Raw genomic sequence first — 16,490 nt, 5'->3', positions numbered from 1 at the left:
CCAGGTCAAGGATTTAATCACACGCCTGGGCATCAGCAGTGCGTATATGGTAGATATGGGCTTTTTCACTGGTTTTCCTGCTATGATAAACTTTTCAAAATTTGTTAAGTCATTGCCAGTGTGGGGTGTGGGCCGTGATATGTTTGTTTTCCACCAGGAAGACACTTGTAAGAGTTTTGCGCCGTGTTCGGGAGTGTGTGGTCATGTTTTAGTTGGTCAAACGTGGCTAGTCTGCCTTTGTCCAAGAGGGTGTATACATAAAACACCCCACATCTGTTCCAGACCCTGTAGTTGAAGTCTGGTATCATGTATGCTAATGCTTTGATGGGCATCGAGAGAGGGGTTGGGTGGCAGCCGCATAGGAGTCCCCGGGAGATATCCCATATCTTTAACGTTGCTAGAGTGGCTGGAAGCGCTTGGGAGGTATCCCCTCTTTTGTGAGGAGGCAGCCACAACACCGTTTTAATGTCTTGGTTTTGCAACCAGTGCTGTTCTATATAGACCCATTGGGGGTGGCCTGTGGCTTGGGTGATGGAAAAAAGGCTAGCCAATACAGCCGCTCTGTAATATAGTTGCACATTGGGCAAGCTCATCCCACCCACGATTTTAGGCTGGTATAATGTGGATATGGCTATACTTGGTCTTTTTCCCTGCCAAATGAATGAAGTGATTTGTTTTTGGAGTGATTTGAAGTAAGTGGGTGGTATTTGTAGAGTGAGTAAAAACATGGTTAGAGATGCCACGAAGTAAGTGGCAGTGCCTTAACCGTATATGTGTTGTAAAGGCCACTAGGACCTCTACCATCCTTGTCAAGGGGAGTGCTAACCTTCTCTCCTTTCATACAACATGTTTATAAGACATTTTAATGCAAATTAGCTCTGCATCCTAAAGATCTTTTTATCATCATTGTCAGAAGAGGAGGGCTAGCAACCAAAACTTAGATGGTGATTTTACAAGATGGACAAGACTTAACCCCATACATGAACTATAATAACTATCAGTTATTAATATGGATATTAAGAACTATGACAAATCACTGGCCAACCAGTTAACCTGACCCTTTAATCTTTCATTTGTCTGGACAAGGTGGGCTTTATTATGAACCATGAAGCACCTAATGCAGTAACAAGTTCTTGACATTATTGATGTATACCAGGCCACAAGGAGTCCAACAATGTCTTTAGATCCTGAAGCAAAGAATGCCTTTGATCGGGTGGACTGGGCTTTTCAGTGGGAGGTGTTTGACAGGGCTGGCATTTGCCACTGCAACTAAGTCTCTCTACAACAATCCAATGGCAAGACTTACATCAAAGGTTCTATCTTCTAAGTTTGTGATCAGAAATGGGACCAAACAGGGATGCCCTTACTAATCACCATATACATAGATTATTTGTGAAAATTTAAAAACTGATCAAACATATGCAATTATTTTGACTAAAGAAAATATTTCAAAATTAATGTATTTGTCCTATACTTCAGTATGATTTGTTCAGAACCATTTAAAGGAATGTTTCAGTAATACATCACTATGTGTATAGTCTAACTACAAATTTCAGCAGTCTACATTAAAAATAAAGGATTGATTGGACAATCCTACACTTCTAATACAGTTAAAAAGTTAAATATTAAAATATTTCTTATTGTCAATTCAAGCCATTATGCTTCAAGATTCAGATCAGGAAAAACTCTATATAACCCTCTTGTTTAATTATGGTATTTGTTTGATAGATAATATTGTATCTTCTCCTGAAATTAAAAAAATAAATAAAAAAAAATAAAAATTGCATCTACTCCCAAAATAAAATTTCAGATACAGGTGATTATTTTTCTTGTGTTTTTTTTTTCTCTTTCCCTCTCCATCAAGGGTTACTACCATATTAGTAAGAGTAGTTAACTTGTTACATTTCTGGAAGTTAAAATATGTACTCTAAGAAGATTGGAAACGATGTTCGTGTATAAATGTTAAGTCATGTCTTTTGTGATGACAAACAATTGCTGTAAAAAATATAAGAAAAACTAAAACTGAAAAAAATATTGAATAAAAAAAATCTAAATAAACCAAGCCTTTACTCGCATTTACAAAAAATTATAATTATGGAACAGTGTACATGACAAATAATAAAATATATGCATATATAGCAAACCACATGTGCACTTAATTAAGTATTTAAGGAAATTAATTTGTATACATGCAGGTTTTGTGCACCTGTTCACACTTCACAAACCACAATATTTGAAATAAAAAAACTTAACTCGTTGTCAGTAATGCTCACCATTTTCCATTTTCCATTCTTTATTTATTCCTTTCTATTATTAAGAAGATAGTTTTGTTGATCCATAATTATATTTAAACTGTACTGACAATAATCTCCTATTAGACTGTACTAAAATGATAAAATGATACAGCAAGTCAATAAACAATGTAATAAAGGTGATGATGTTTTTCCTTTAATGTGGTTTATTTCCTGATAACCTTGTTTTATTGTACTATATGTAGAACATTATTTTCCTAACAGCATATAGCTTATGCAAGTAGATAAAAATGTATTGATATTTGGTCTGATGAATGTTTCCAATAGATTGCTCCACATTTGCCTGATTGATCATTGATGCTATGACTCTGATAAACATAAATGGAATTAGAAAAAAACTTGAGTTTATATTTCCAAATGTTCCCTGGAAATGTTAAATGTGAATTTTTAATGGTAGCTGGCAAAACATTTTATATTATAGGAAATTAAATCTATAGCACTTTTATTTGCATATCACTACAGCTCTTCTTGATGATGTTATATTTACTATTTTCTCCACCAAATATGGAAAATTGCTTTATAAATGAAAATACAAAGTTTATTATAGTTAATGTCATGTGTTGCAACAGTATCATAAAGAAGGACACGAAATAAGAAACAATGTATTTATTAATTTTTAGATTTTAACATTTTCTGTTATAGACTGGAAATTTACAGATTGTAAATCCATTAGATGAATCAGTGAAGTGAAATAGATGTCTTATACACATGTCAACACTGTCTTCTCCCTAAAATGCAGGTTAGATCCTTACTGGTCTTTTAGGAGTCCCTTCCTCCTCACATGACCAGGGTACAAGACCAAAATCGGAACACTAGGCACAAAATGGACGATTTGTTAGCTCTTGACACAGATTTGTGGATTGTAGATGTGCTGAAATAAGACTCCAATGTTTAGAAACACAAAAGTACATTTTATTGTGCAGAAACAGATCTAGCAATATCAGTATTTAGGAACAGGCTTTTGCAGCAACTCGGTATGATACCAGAACTGGTGATAGTTGCATCACAATTATTCTGTGTGATTAATTAAAAATAAAGAGCAAAATAAATATGTACTGAAGATTATCAGATCTGAGTGCTAATTAGAGATGTCGCGAACATAACATTTTCTGTTCGCGAATGGCAAATGCGAATTTCCGCAAATGTTGGCGAACGGGCAAACCGGGCGAACTGCCATAGACTTCAATAGGCAGGCAAATTTTAAAACCCACAGGGACTCTTTCTGGCCACAATAGTGATGGAAAAGTTGTTTCAAGGGGCAAAACTCCCATGGAAAATTACATAGTTGATGCAGAGTCTGGTTTTAATCCATAAGAGCATAAATCACCTAACATTCCTAAATTGTTTGGAATAACCTGCTTTAAAACATCAGGTATGATGTTGTATCGATCAGGTAGTGTAAGGGTTACGCCCGCTTCACAGTGACAGACCAAACTCCCCATTTAACGCACCGCAAACAACTGCAAACAGTCCATTTGCACAACCGCAAACTCCCCATTTGCACAAGGTTGGATACCAAGCTAGCCATGTCCCGTTCCTTGTCCTCACTGATGTCATTGAAGGTCTCTTTCTCCACCCAGCCACGTACCACACCAAGGGTTCCCGAAAGGTGACAACAAACCCCCTGGGACGCCTGCTGTGTTTGGTCTTCCACCTCCTCAAAGCCACCTTCCTCCTCTGACTCCTCTTCTTCAGACTCCTCTCTCTGCATTGCCTCTCTCTGCATTATTATAAGGTGTGTTAAGTAGTACTATTCTTATCAGTTTAATCCCTGTTACGTCCCCTATCAGGGGACGTGTATATGGCATCGATTTTAGGAACCGAGAGATGGAAAAAGATGCTTGGTTGGTCCTCCTACTTCCAATTTGGGGCACTGCGCGTGTAATCTAATGTGCCACCAGATAGAAGTGGTGTGTTAAGTAGTACTATTCTTATCAGTTTAATCCCTGTCACGTCCCCCTCATCAGGCCTTTTTTAGTTGAATGTATCGCCCACTGTCAGTCCCTTTGGGATCCATCCCTCATTCATCTTAATAAAGGTGAGGTAATCTAGACTTTTTTGACCTAGGCGATTTCTCTTCTCAGTGACAATACCTCCTGCTGCACTGAAGGTCCTTTCTGACAGGACACTTGAAGTGGGGCAGGCCAGAAGTTCTATCGCAAATTGGGATAGCTCAGGCCACAGGTCAAGCCTGCACACCCAAGGGGTTCATCGCTCCTCAGAGTGTTGATATCTGCAGTAAAGGTGAGGTAGTCTGCTATCTGTCGGTCAAGTCGTTCTCTGAGGGTGGACCCCGAAGGGCTGTGGCGATGCGTAGGACTTACAAAGCTCCGCATGTCCTCCATCAACAACACGTCTGTAAAGTGTCCTGTCCTTGCCGGCGTGGTCATGGGAGGAGGATGATTACTTTCACCTGTTCCCGTTGTGCTGTGACATCACCCTTATACGCTGTGTAAAGCATACTTTTTAATTTATTTTGGAACTGCTGCATCCTTTCCGACTTGCGGTAATTCGGTAACATTTCAGGCACTTTCTGCTTATACCGGGGGTCTAGTAGCGTGGACATCCAGTACAGGTCGTTCTCCTTCAGCCTTTTTATATGAGGGTCCCTCAACAGGCACAACAGCATGAAAGAACCCATTTGCACAAGGTTGGATGCCGATCTACTCATGTCCCGTTCCTCGTCCTCAGTGATCTCACTGAAGGTATGTTCTTCCCCCCAGCCACGTACAACACCACAGATAGGTGACAATGAGCACCCTGGGATGCCTGTTGTGGTTGGTCTTCCTCCTCCTCCTCAAAGCCACATTCCTCCTCTGACTCCTCTTCCTCACAATCCTCTTCCAGCTTTGCCGCAGATCCAGCAAGCGATGCTGATAAGGTTGTTCCTGGTGGTGATGGTGACCACAACTCTTCCTCTTCACGCTCATCCACGGCCTGATCCAGCACTCTTCGCAGGGCACGCTCAAGGAAGAAAACAAATGGTATGATGTCGCTGATGGTGCCTTCGGTGCGACTGACTAGGTTTGTCACCTCCTCAAAAGGACGCATGAGCCTACAGGCATTGCGCATGAGCATCCAGTAACATGGCAAAAAAAATCCCAGCTCCGCAGAGGCTGTCCTAGCACCCCGGTCATACAAATACTCGTTAACGGCTTTTTCTTGTTGGAGCAGGCGATCGAACATTAGGATTGTTTAATTCCAACGTGTCTGGCTGTCGCAAATCAAGCGCCTCACTGGCATGTTGTTTCACCGCTGGATATCTGAAAAGTGCGCCATGGCCGTGTAGGAACGCCTGAAATGGCCACACACCTTCCTGGCCTTCTTCAGGACATCCTGTAAGCCTGTGTACTTATGCACAAAGCGTTGTACGATCAGATTACACACATGTGCCATGCACGGCACATGTGTCAACTTGCCCAAATTCAATGCCGCCAACAAATTTCTACCATTGTCACAAACCACTTTGCCGATCTCCAGTTGGTGCGGAGTCAGCCACTGATCCACCTGTGCGTTCAGGGCGGTCAGGAATGCTGGTCCGGTGTGACTCTCTGCTTTCAGGCAAGTCAACCCCAAGACGGCGTGACACTGCCATATCCGGGATGTGGAATAGTACCTGGGGAGCTGGGGGGTTACCGTTGATGTGGAGCAAGATGCAGCAGCATAAGAGGACTCAGCCGAGGAGGTTATGGAAGAGCATGGAGTAGGAGGAGTAAAGGAGGTGGCCGCAGGCCTGCCTGCAAGTTGTGGCGGTGTCACCAACTCCTCTGCAGATCCACGCATTCCATGCTTGGCAGCCGTCAGCAGGCTATACCTGCCCTGACCATGCTTTGCAGACCAGGTATCAGTGGTCAGATGGACCCTTGCCCCAACACTATGTGCCAGATATGCCATTACTTCCTTTTGCACAATCGAGTACAGGTTGGCGATTGCCTTTTGTTCAAAGAAATTTCGACCGGGTACCTTCCACTGCGGTGTCCCAATAGCTACAAATTTTTTGAACGCCTCAGACTCCACCAGCTTGTATGGTAAAAGCTGGCAGGGTAAGAGTTCCGACAAGCCAGCTGTCAGACGCCGGGTAATGGGGTGACTTTGTGACATTGGCTTCTTACGCTCAAACATGTCCTTGACATACACCTGACTGTGGGCAGATGAGCAGGAACTGCTCAAGGTGAGAGACGGAGTGGCGGATGGTTGAGAGGGGGCAAGGAGGACAGCAGTGGTTGACATCCCCCTGCTTCCAACTCGTCTCCTCCTCCTCTCTGTCTCCCCATCTGAACTTTCCCCCTGTTCTTCTTCTCTTCTAGCAGGCACCCACGTGACATCTATGGACGCATCGTCATCATCAACCGCTTCACTTGTATCTGATAACTCAGCAAAGGAAGCAGCAGCTGGTACAACATCATCATCATCACAAGGTACGTCCATGTGTGTAATGCTGCCTGACTGAGACATATCCCTGTTATCTACATCCTTTTTTTTTTTTTAAATGTACACTACTGTTACACCAGATATGAGTTGCACTGGTGTGACACTGTGCCATGGCAGGCCCTGAAACGCACACGTGTGAAGGAAACTGACTGCTATTATATTACAGTCAAAAAAGTTGTTGTTTTGTTTTTTAATGCAAGCTATTGTGACACCAGATATAAGTGGCACTGGGCAAGTGGCACAGTATACGATGTGAGCCTGACACATATGATGGCAGACAGGCAACTGCAACTAAATTACACAGAAAAAAAAAAAAGCAGACTGATGTTCTAGCCCTAAAAATGGCTTTTTGGGGTGCTGTCCTAACAGCAGAGATCAGATGAGTCCTTCAGGACTGTAGTGGACATTGAATACACTAGCCTAGCTATCGATTTCCCTATTAAATCAGCAGCAGCTACACTGTCCCTCCTCTCACTAAGAATGCAGCTTCCGGGGGGCGGGGCCTAACTGTCATGGAGGAAAGACACACTTCGTGTGAGCTCCTTCAATATCTCACTTTAAGCAGCTATCAACAAGTGAATTTCACCCCAGAAGGGGTGGTCGTGGGAGGAGGAGGATTACTTTCACCTTCTGGGGTAAAATTCGCTTGTTGATAGCTGCTTAAAGTGAGATATTGAGGGAGCTCACACGAAGTGCATCTTTCCTCCATGACAGCTAGGCCCCGCCCCGTGGAAGCTGCATTCTTAGTGAGAGGAGGTAGCTGCTGCTGATTTAATAGGGAAATCAAAACACAGCAATGTTGCTCCTGCTGACCATGCTTAATAGCGGTCAGCAACTCGACAGAGTCTTACTTTCTTCCGCGTGGCAAGTGTGGCCTGGTGCTCACCGGGCGGGAGAGGCGGCCGATCTCCCGATCCTGGGATGCCCAGGAGCAGCTACTTCAAGGCAGGAGCTCCGTTACCCCCCCACTCGGACCGGTGGGGGTTATCCCGGTCCACCCCGAGAGGCTGTCTGGAGCCAATGGACACACAGAGCGCAGCCGCCCAGGCTGACATACCCATCTGCGACTCTCCCAATATGGCGGCCGCTGCGTGTCCTCCTGGTACCAGCAAAGCATGGCAGGATATTGAGTCTAAGCTGGACAGACTCTTTAATCAATTTTGGAAGCAAATAACAAGCAGGAAGCCCCAACAAGCTCCACCACAGCCCCAACAAGCTCCACCACAGCTAAGCGAAGCAGTCCCCATTAAAATCCACCAACGCAAAAGGCGTAGAAGACGGGACCAGAGGCACAAACAGAAATGCAGAGCCTGCCCCACATCAAGTACTCGCCTCCACCACAATCCCGCACCGGACGTGAAGCACCACCGGGACAGATCCGACCACCCGACAAAACAAGCTTACACAACCTCAAGCCGCGAACCCGGCACTCAGCCAGAGACTTGCCTTTGTTGTTCCAGGTGTGACGGTTGTAGAAAATATCCCCGTCAAGCATTCCCTTCTTCCCATAAAAGAAAATCACCCAATACTCCACGAGTAGAAATATCCCTGGAATCGCAGAATAATCCACACATGAGCCAAAACTTAATGCTGGAACAAGACTGATTTACTGGCACACAGAACTCGCAATTTATGCAACACAAAACTCCTCCTCTGGGCCAGGCTAGATAATTGAGTTTCTACAATCAACAAAGCTCAATTATCTGCTGGCCAGAAACATTACAATTTATAACAATTTCAGAAACATACTTTCTATAAGACATACAATTATACTTTTAACATCCCTGGATAGCTGAGGATACTGGTAGTTACATATCCAAATCTCACGAATTTCCGTTCGGTAGTTTCCGTGTCGCATCGTGTGGAAGTTTGACCGGCTTGCCATGTGGAGGTATCCGGGTTACAGTTCCATAGAATCAGTAGCAAGAGCCGGTCTCCGTTCGCATCTAACTACACGAAAACTACAGTTCGTATGGTTCAGCTGGATACCTGTGAATGTTCCCCTCATCCGGTAGATACCATCTACTGAACGCCAGTTTGATTCGTGGAGGGGGACATATTCATCCAGGACTTCCATGGGGGACCGGGCGTTCGCATGTTTCCCGTACCGAAAACCGTTCCATGCAATTCATGCGTAAGCCCCGCTGACCACATTCGTGAGTGTTAAGATGGCCGCCATCCTTTGTTCTCGCCACGTGTTCGTATGTCGAATGGCGGCCACCCAGTAGCAATTAAGTTGCGTTTTTCTCTGTGTTCTAATTGCTACTTGCTACCCAGAGTGTGTGGTCCCCGTTCGGTACACGAATACATTCATTCTTGACATTTGGAACCGAACAATATAGACCTTAAAATAGCAGGGAGAGAATTAAACTGAAGCATATAGGCAATTGCATAAAAGTCCTTCACAATGCCCCCCCTTTTTCTCCCTGCTCCGGCAACTCGGTTGAACCTTTCCTGGTCCAGTAGGGTTAACGGGTTCAGAGCTTTTAGTCCGAGGTTAAATCCGTTTGGCGTGACAATCCATCGGCATTCCCGTTTTGCTTGCCTGGGCGATAATGAATCGTAAAGTCATAGGGCTGTAAGGCCAAGCTCCAGCGTAGCAAATGGGCGTTGTCCCCTGAAACCCGGTTAAGCCACACCAAGGGGTTGTGATCGGTGATGAGAGTGAAAGCCCGGCCATAAAGGTAAGGTGTGAGCTTTTTGAGTGCCCATACCAAGGCCAAACACTCTTTTTCAATGGTGGCATAACTGACCTCCCTTGGCAACAGCTTCCGACTCAGGTATGCCACCGGGTGCTCTCCTCCATCCTCCCCGATCTGGCTTAGTACTGCCCCCAGTCCAAACATTGAAGCGTCTGTGTGGACAATAAATCTTTTGTTAGGATCTGGGGTAACCAACACCGGAGCATTAACCAGAGCAGTCTTTAGTGCTTGGAAAGCCACCTCGCATTCCGGGGACCACATGACTTGTCGGGGTAGCTTCTTTTTGGTCAAGTCGGTCAGGGGTTTGGCCAGGGCGCTATAGTCGGGTACATAGCATCTGTAATAGCTGGCTGTGCCCAAGAAAGCCATGACTTGTGTCTTGGTGTGGGGAGTGGGCCAATTGGCAACGGCCTCGATCTTAGCCGGCTCCGGCCGTTGCTTACCACATCCTACTCGGTGGCCCAAATACTGTACCTCCGCCATACCCAAATTACATTTGTCGGGTTTCAGGGTCAGCCCGGCCCCCCTGATCCTATCTAATACTACCCCTACGTGCTCTAGGTGCGCTTCCTATGTATCGCTGTGGATGGCGATGTCATCCAAGTAAGCGCATGCGAAGCTCTGGAGACCCCCAAGTAACTGATCCACCATCCGTTGGAAGGTGGCTGGGGCGTTCTTCATCCCGAACGGCATAACCCGGAATTGGTATAGGCCAAACGGGGTGATGAAGGCCGACTTGGGTATGGCATCTTCTGCCAGGGGAATCTGCCAATATCCCTTGCATAGGTCTATTGTGGTCAGATACTTCCCTGCAGAGATACGGTCAAGCAGCTCGTCCATCCGTGGCATCGGATAGGCGTCCGTAACTGTCTTGTCGTTGAGGCGCCGGTAATCTACACAGAAGCGGGTTGTCCCATCCTTCTTTGGCACTAAGACTACCGGCGAGGCCCAAGGACTTTCTGAGGGTTCGATTACGCCTAGCCGAAGCATCTCATCTATTTCCTTCCGCATCCCTTCCCGGACTGCTTCGGGGATACGGTAGGGAGGCTGTCTCAGGGGTGCCTGTCCTGGAGTCTCTACCTTGTGTACGGCTAGGAGTGTGTATCCAGGCTCCTGAGAGAATGTGGCCTGTTTTGTTTCTAGTAAGCGGACAGCTTGAGCCCGCTCTTGCGGCTCCAGCTGTTCACCTAGCTGGACTTTCTCTATCTGGGTCATCCCTTCGTTACTGCCCAATAGGTCGGGAAGGGGTAGGTTCTCTCTGTGTCTTCTCCTGCTGGTGCACAGATAGTGGCTACCTCCTCTGCCCGTTCCTGATAGGCCTAGAGCATGTTGATGTGAAAGGTTTGTTTCACATCTTCATCCTCGCAGCTGGCTATCGTGTAGGTAGTGTCGCATATCTGTCCTATAGGGGCCCTGCCAGGCGGCCTGGAGCTTGTCTGTTCGGACCGGCCTCAATATCATGACCTTTTGGCCTATCTGAAAGCTCCAGTGCCTAGCCCGTCGGTCATACCATACCTTCTGGCGCTGTTGGGCCGCCTGGAGGTTCTCTCGCACTGTCTGGGCTAATTCCTCCATGTGGTCCCTCAGCTCCAGGACATAAGGTACAACCGGGGTCCCCTCAATCTCTGTCTGCCCCTCCCAGTGATCCTTGATGAGATCTAAGGGCCCCCTCACCCGCCTCCCATAGAGAAGTTCGAAGGGTGAGAATCCGGTCGATTCCTGCGGCACCTCTCGGTAGGCAAAAAGAAGGTGTGGCAGGAATCGCTCCCAATCCTTGTACGCCCCCGTGAATGACTTCAACATTTGCTTTAGCATTCCGTTGAAGCGCTCACACAGGCCGTTAGTCTGGGGGTGGTATGGGGAGCTAGTCAGGGATTTAACTCCACAGGTTTTCCATATCTGCTGGGTTACCTCGGCTGTGAATTGGGTACCTTGGTCGGACAGAACCTCCTTGGGAAAGCCTACTCGGGAAAATACTTTAACTAGGGCCTCTGCTACGGTCTCAGCCTGTATGTTACAGAGAGCTACCGCTTCGGGGTAACGGGTGGCGTAGTCTACTATGGTGAGTATATACCGCTTGCCGGAATGGCTAGGTTGGGCCAGGGGCCCTATAATGTCCACGGCTACCCTTGTGAACGGTTCTTCAATAATGGGCATGGAAACTAGTTTAGCCTTTGGGTGGTCTCCCTTTTTACCTATACGTTGGCATACCTCGCACGTTTGACAATACGCCCTGACGTCGTCGGATACCCCAGGTCAGAAGAAGTTCTGGGTTATCCGATACCCTGTCTTGCGTATTCCCAAATGGCCTGCCAAGGGTACGTCGTGCTTAATCCTCAATAACTCCTGCCGGTATTTCCGGGGAACTACCAGCTGGCGTTTTTGCTTAGGCCCTGGTGCATTACCCCGGGTCTCAGTGAGCCTGTACAAGCGGCCTTTCTCCCAGATAAATTGCTCCTTCTCTAACCCCCTTGGCCCCTCCTGGCTTTCTCTCGATACTTTCTGAGGGAAGGGTCTCTGGTCACCTCCCGCCCAAAGTCCTCTGGGGTGTCCCAGGGTAGGGGTTCTACAGTCAAGGGTAGGTTGGGTTGGCTTACCTGGGTCTCAGTAGGAAGCGGATGGCTCTCGGCAGCGTGACTTTGTGCTCTGGTGGTTACTGCGTGGGCCTCCTGAGCGGGGGTAGAGGCGAACGCCGAAGTCAGGGGGCCAATGTCGTTGCCCAAGATGACTTCAGAAGGTAAGTCTTTCATGATGCCCACATGAACATTGCCAGCTCAAGCACCCCAGTCTAGGTGTACCTGTGCAGTAGGAATACGGTATACTGCCCCCCCTGCCACTCTCACAGCAATTGATTTCCCCGTTTTCTCTGATGCCTTAATAAGGTGTCTTTGTACCAACGTGATGGTCGCCCCACTGTCTCTTAATCCCCGGGCGGTTTTACTGTTAACCATGACCAGCTGACAATGGTGTTTCCTGTTGTCCGTAATAACAGATTGTACCATGAGGGCTTCGTAAAGGGTGCCCAATGGTTCTTCCTGACCCAGCTCCTGGGGATCCCAAGCCGAGTCTACACAATGTGCTGCTGCTGGTGGGCGGTACCCAGGTCGAGACCAATTTGACCTGGTGTTGTTGTCCATGGGGCAATTCTGCTTGAAGTGACCCAGCTGTTTGCACCGGAAGCAGCGTTGTTCATTGTCCTCCTGGCGTGGATAGCGAGGGCTAGATATCACTGGTCTGTTAGGAGGTTGGTATCTAGCGGCTGGTGGGTGTGAGGGCACCGTTGGTCGTGGAGGTTGTACCCGTGGTGTGACCTGGTTCGTCTTGCGAGTATCCGCATATTCATCCGCCAACTTAGTGGCCTCTGGTAGAGTCATGGGCCTGCGATCTCTCACCCAGTCTTTGACATCCGTCTGGATGTGATTGTAAAATTGCTCCAGGAGCATTAGTTGCAAAATGTCCTCTGCGGTGGTGGCCTGGCTGCTTTTAACCCAGTTAGAGGCCGACAGGGATAACTGGCATGCCCATTCCACGTAAGAGTCTTTTGTGGTTTTGCGTGAGTCCCTGAACTTTTGTCGGTAGGACTCTGGGGTTACTGCATAACGAGCCAGGAGCACTTCTTTAACCCTGGCGTAGCTATGGATCTCCTGCTCTGGCACGGTCCGGAAAGCATCAGAAGCTTTGCCTGACAGTTTGCCTGACAATATTGAAACCCACCCTCCTCTATCTATTCGGTGCAGGTTACATTGTCGCTCAAAATCTGCCAGGTAATTATCAATTTCACAGTCTTTTTCATCAAAAGCTTTAAAAGCGCTAAACAGAATCTTCCTTGTGTCTGCTGTGCTGTACTCACTGTTTGGAGAATGTGTGGCTGCTTGTTGGACTGCTGCCAGTTTTAACTGTAGCTCTGCGTCTCTTATTTGTTTAGCCTCCTCCGCTAACAGGTTCATCACTTTCAGCACCACATCCGCCGTTGGGTTCGGACCGAACCATGCTAGCTTCTCTCTCATTGCCTTGTTGGCTGGTGATTCCTCCTCCTGAATCACTGGTGTCTCCATCTCTTGTACTGCTGGCGTTGCTGCAACCAAGTTCTCCTGGTCTAGCTCCATTAATTCTGCTATGATGACCCGCTTGGTTTTGTTGCTAGCAATCCTTCCACGGACTTCCAGTAGTTCTTTCAGTGTATTTCTTTTAAGCAGGGTGTAGCAGCCTTCCATTCACTGTTCCCAGTGTCTGCTTGGAATCATGGTGTAAAGGAAAGTAGAAGGGAAAATCCCGCCGCTGCCAACCAGTTGTGACGGTTGTAGAAAATATCCCCGTCAAGCATTCCCTTCTTCCCATAAAAGAAAATCACCCAATACTCCACGAGTAGAAATATCCCTGGAATCGCCGAATAATCCACACATGAGCCAAAACTTAATGCTGGAACAAGACTGATTTACTGGCACACAGAACTCACAATTTATGCAACACAAAACTCCTCCTCTGGGCCAGGCTAGATAATTGAGTTTCTACAATCCACAAAGCTCAATTATCTGCTGGCCAGAAACATTACAATTTATAGCAATTTCAGAAATACTTTCTATAAGACATACAATTATACTTTTAACATCCCTGGATAGCTGAGGATACTGGTAGTTACATATCCAAATCTCACGAATTTCCATTCGGTAGTTTCGTGTCGCATCGTGTGGAAGTTTGACCAGCTTGCCATGTGGAGGTATCCGGGTTACAGTTCCATAGAATCAGTAGCAAGAGCCGGTCTCCGTTCGCATCTAACTACACGAAAACTACCATTCGTATGGTTCAGCTGGTTACCTGTGAATGTTTCCCTCATCCGGTAGATACCATCTACCGAACGCCAGTTTGATTCGTGGAGGGGAACGTATTCATCCAGGACTTCCATGGGGGACCGGGCGTTCGCATGTTTCCCGTACCGAAAACTGTTCCATGCAATTCATGCGTAAGCCCCGCTGACTGCATTCGTGAGTGTTAAGATGGCAGCCATCCTTTGTTCTCGCCACGTGTTCGTATGTCGAATGGCGGCCACCCAGTAGCAATTAAGTTGCGGTTTTCTCTGTGTTCTAATTGCTACTTGCTACCCAGGGTGTGTGGTCCCCGTTCGGTACACGAATACATTCATTCTTGACATTTGGAACCGAACAATATAGACCTTAAAATAGCAGGGAGAGAATTAAACTGAAGCATATAGGCAATTGCATAAAAGTCCTTCACACCAGGTATCAGGGACTCCCAGGGTGTGCACCTGGCGCCCAGAAGGGATCGGATGAGCACAAGCAGTAAACAGCAGCCTGCCAAGCATGTCCCACTATAGCCGATCCTCCACACCATGCCTTTGATCACATGAACTGCTCTCTGCACATTAACTAATCGTAAAGTAGCAAGTGTTTAAACATGTCATTATTTCACCTTCTAAAGAGTTTATTGTAGTAGTTCCTTACATGCCTTTACCTTAACCGTTCATGTATTATGTTATTCACTAATCAACTCATGGGGCGACTCACACTTGATTTATAACTAGTGGTGTAGCTGCTGATATAAATACACAGTTGATAACGTGCAAGCTACACCCTAAACATGACAGCCATCTTTCACAACAATGTACTGCTACATACTCATACCCTCAGTGCAACTAGCCATGATATAAGTACGTTCAGCCTGGCGAATGCGAACAAGTGATGTTTGCCAGGAACTATTCGCCAGCAAACTATTCGGGCAATCTCTAGTGCTAATGTAAAATCACAGGCGAAGAGTATCCACCATGGGTGTTCACAGGGAAAGAGTGGATGGGCTGGACACCCAAGTGGAGTCCTAAAAAGCCCCAGATCTAGTTTTGGCACCGTTTCATTGTTAGCCTGAGTCCCCTTTAATACTGAGAGAGAAATAACATCTAAAATGATATAATTAGTGCAAGGACCACTTTACTGCACCTTATCTGGAATTGATTATACAGCATAGTGTGGGATTATTGATGTTGGTATAAAGTTAACAAAACATGGCGTGATGATAATACAGCTAGACTGATTTTCCTCTCCATTCGCTCCTCTCACACCTCACCCCTCTGTCAGTCCTTACATTTACTGCTCCTCCTTTTTCTCCTCTATTGGTTAATGCATTTCATTTGATCTTTGAACCAAATGGCATGCTTAAAGGTCATGCAAAATATCCCCTTTTGTCATCTTTTAGTTTGTCGGAATTGTTTTTCCCAAAATGATTGCATTGACAAAATTAATCAGAAATGAAACGCCAAATCCCCTGAACAAATTACTTCTTCTTTTTTTTCCCCTTGAATCAATTCAGATACACAACATAGTTTTCACTGTCTACAAGTCTACTCACCGATCATTTTTGTGTGGAGGCAGTTAATACTGATTGTGACGGACTGCCTGTCACCCCGTCTGGATACCTCCGTCAATCGATGCTCCTAGTGCTTGCCGAGGACTCCAAGCACGCCACCAGAAACCATAAGCACTGCAGACCCCACTTCCAGAGATGCAGCTGCGTTGGGTTCTCGCCGTCCCCCACCCACCCTGGACCCAAGACCAGGATCCAGCTTCCAGTGGGTAGACCTCTCCTACTCCAGAGAACGTTGCATGAACAAGCTCTTACAAGAGCTTATACTCAGGGGAGTATTGTGATTATAGCAATCCCCAAGAGTGTAGTTATCCCATCCCCCAAACATGAGCCAAGACTTCATGAAGTGTTAAAGCAGTTCTGCATAATGCAAATGCCAGGGAACAGCGAGAGCTACAATTACGTTGAAACCCAACGAACGGCAGCGATATCGCCGAACGGAGTCAGCAACACAGTCGAATCGCGGAAGATTCCTTTAAGCGCATTTAAAAGTTTCAATGAAATGGAAAGCGAAATTGATGGCTATCTGGCAGATTTTTAATGCCAGTGTGCCCTACACAAAGTGGCTGCAGATGAATGGGTCCCTATATTCGCAGGAAAGCAGCAGATGCCTTTCGGGCTGTTCCAAACCACAAAATCCACAGTTATGAGCATGTAAAAGAGGCGGTCCTGG

The 16,490-nt window shown here is 46.4% G+C and overlaps 1 non-coding gene across 1 annotated transcript; it reads right to left on the bottom strand.

The window, feature by feature from the left end:
* Positions 1-718: 718 nt before the first annotated feature.
* Positions 719-848, bottom strand: LOC134579724 (U6atac minor spliceosomal RNA). Its single transcript, XR_010086261.1, has one exon. It is a non-coding gene; the product is annotated as a U6atac minor spliceosomal RNA (small nuclear RNA).
* Between the last annotated feature and the right edge of the window lie 15,642 nt (positions 849-16,490).

The sequence above is a fragment of the Pelobates fuscus genome, chromosome 12 (genome assembly GCF_036172605.1).
Source record: "Pelobates fuscus isolate aPelFus1 chromosome 12, aPelFus1.pri, whole genome shotgun sequence".
Taxonomy (NCBI): domain Eukaryota; kingdom Metazoa; phylum Chordata; class Amphibia; order Anura; family Pelobatidae; genus Pelobates; species Pelobates fuscus.
The sequence above is the reverse complement of the archived record's forward strand: the minus strand, read 5'-3'. Positions and strand labels throughout refer to the sequence as shown.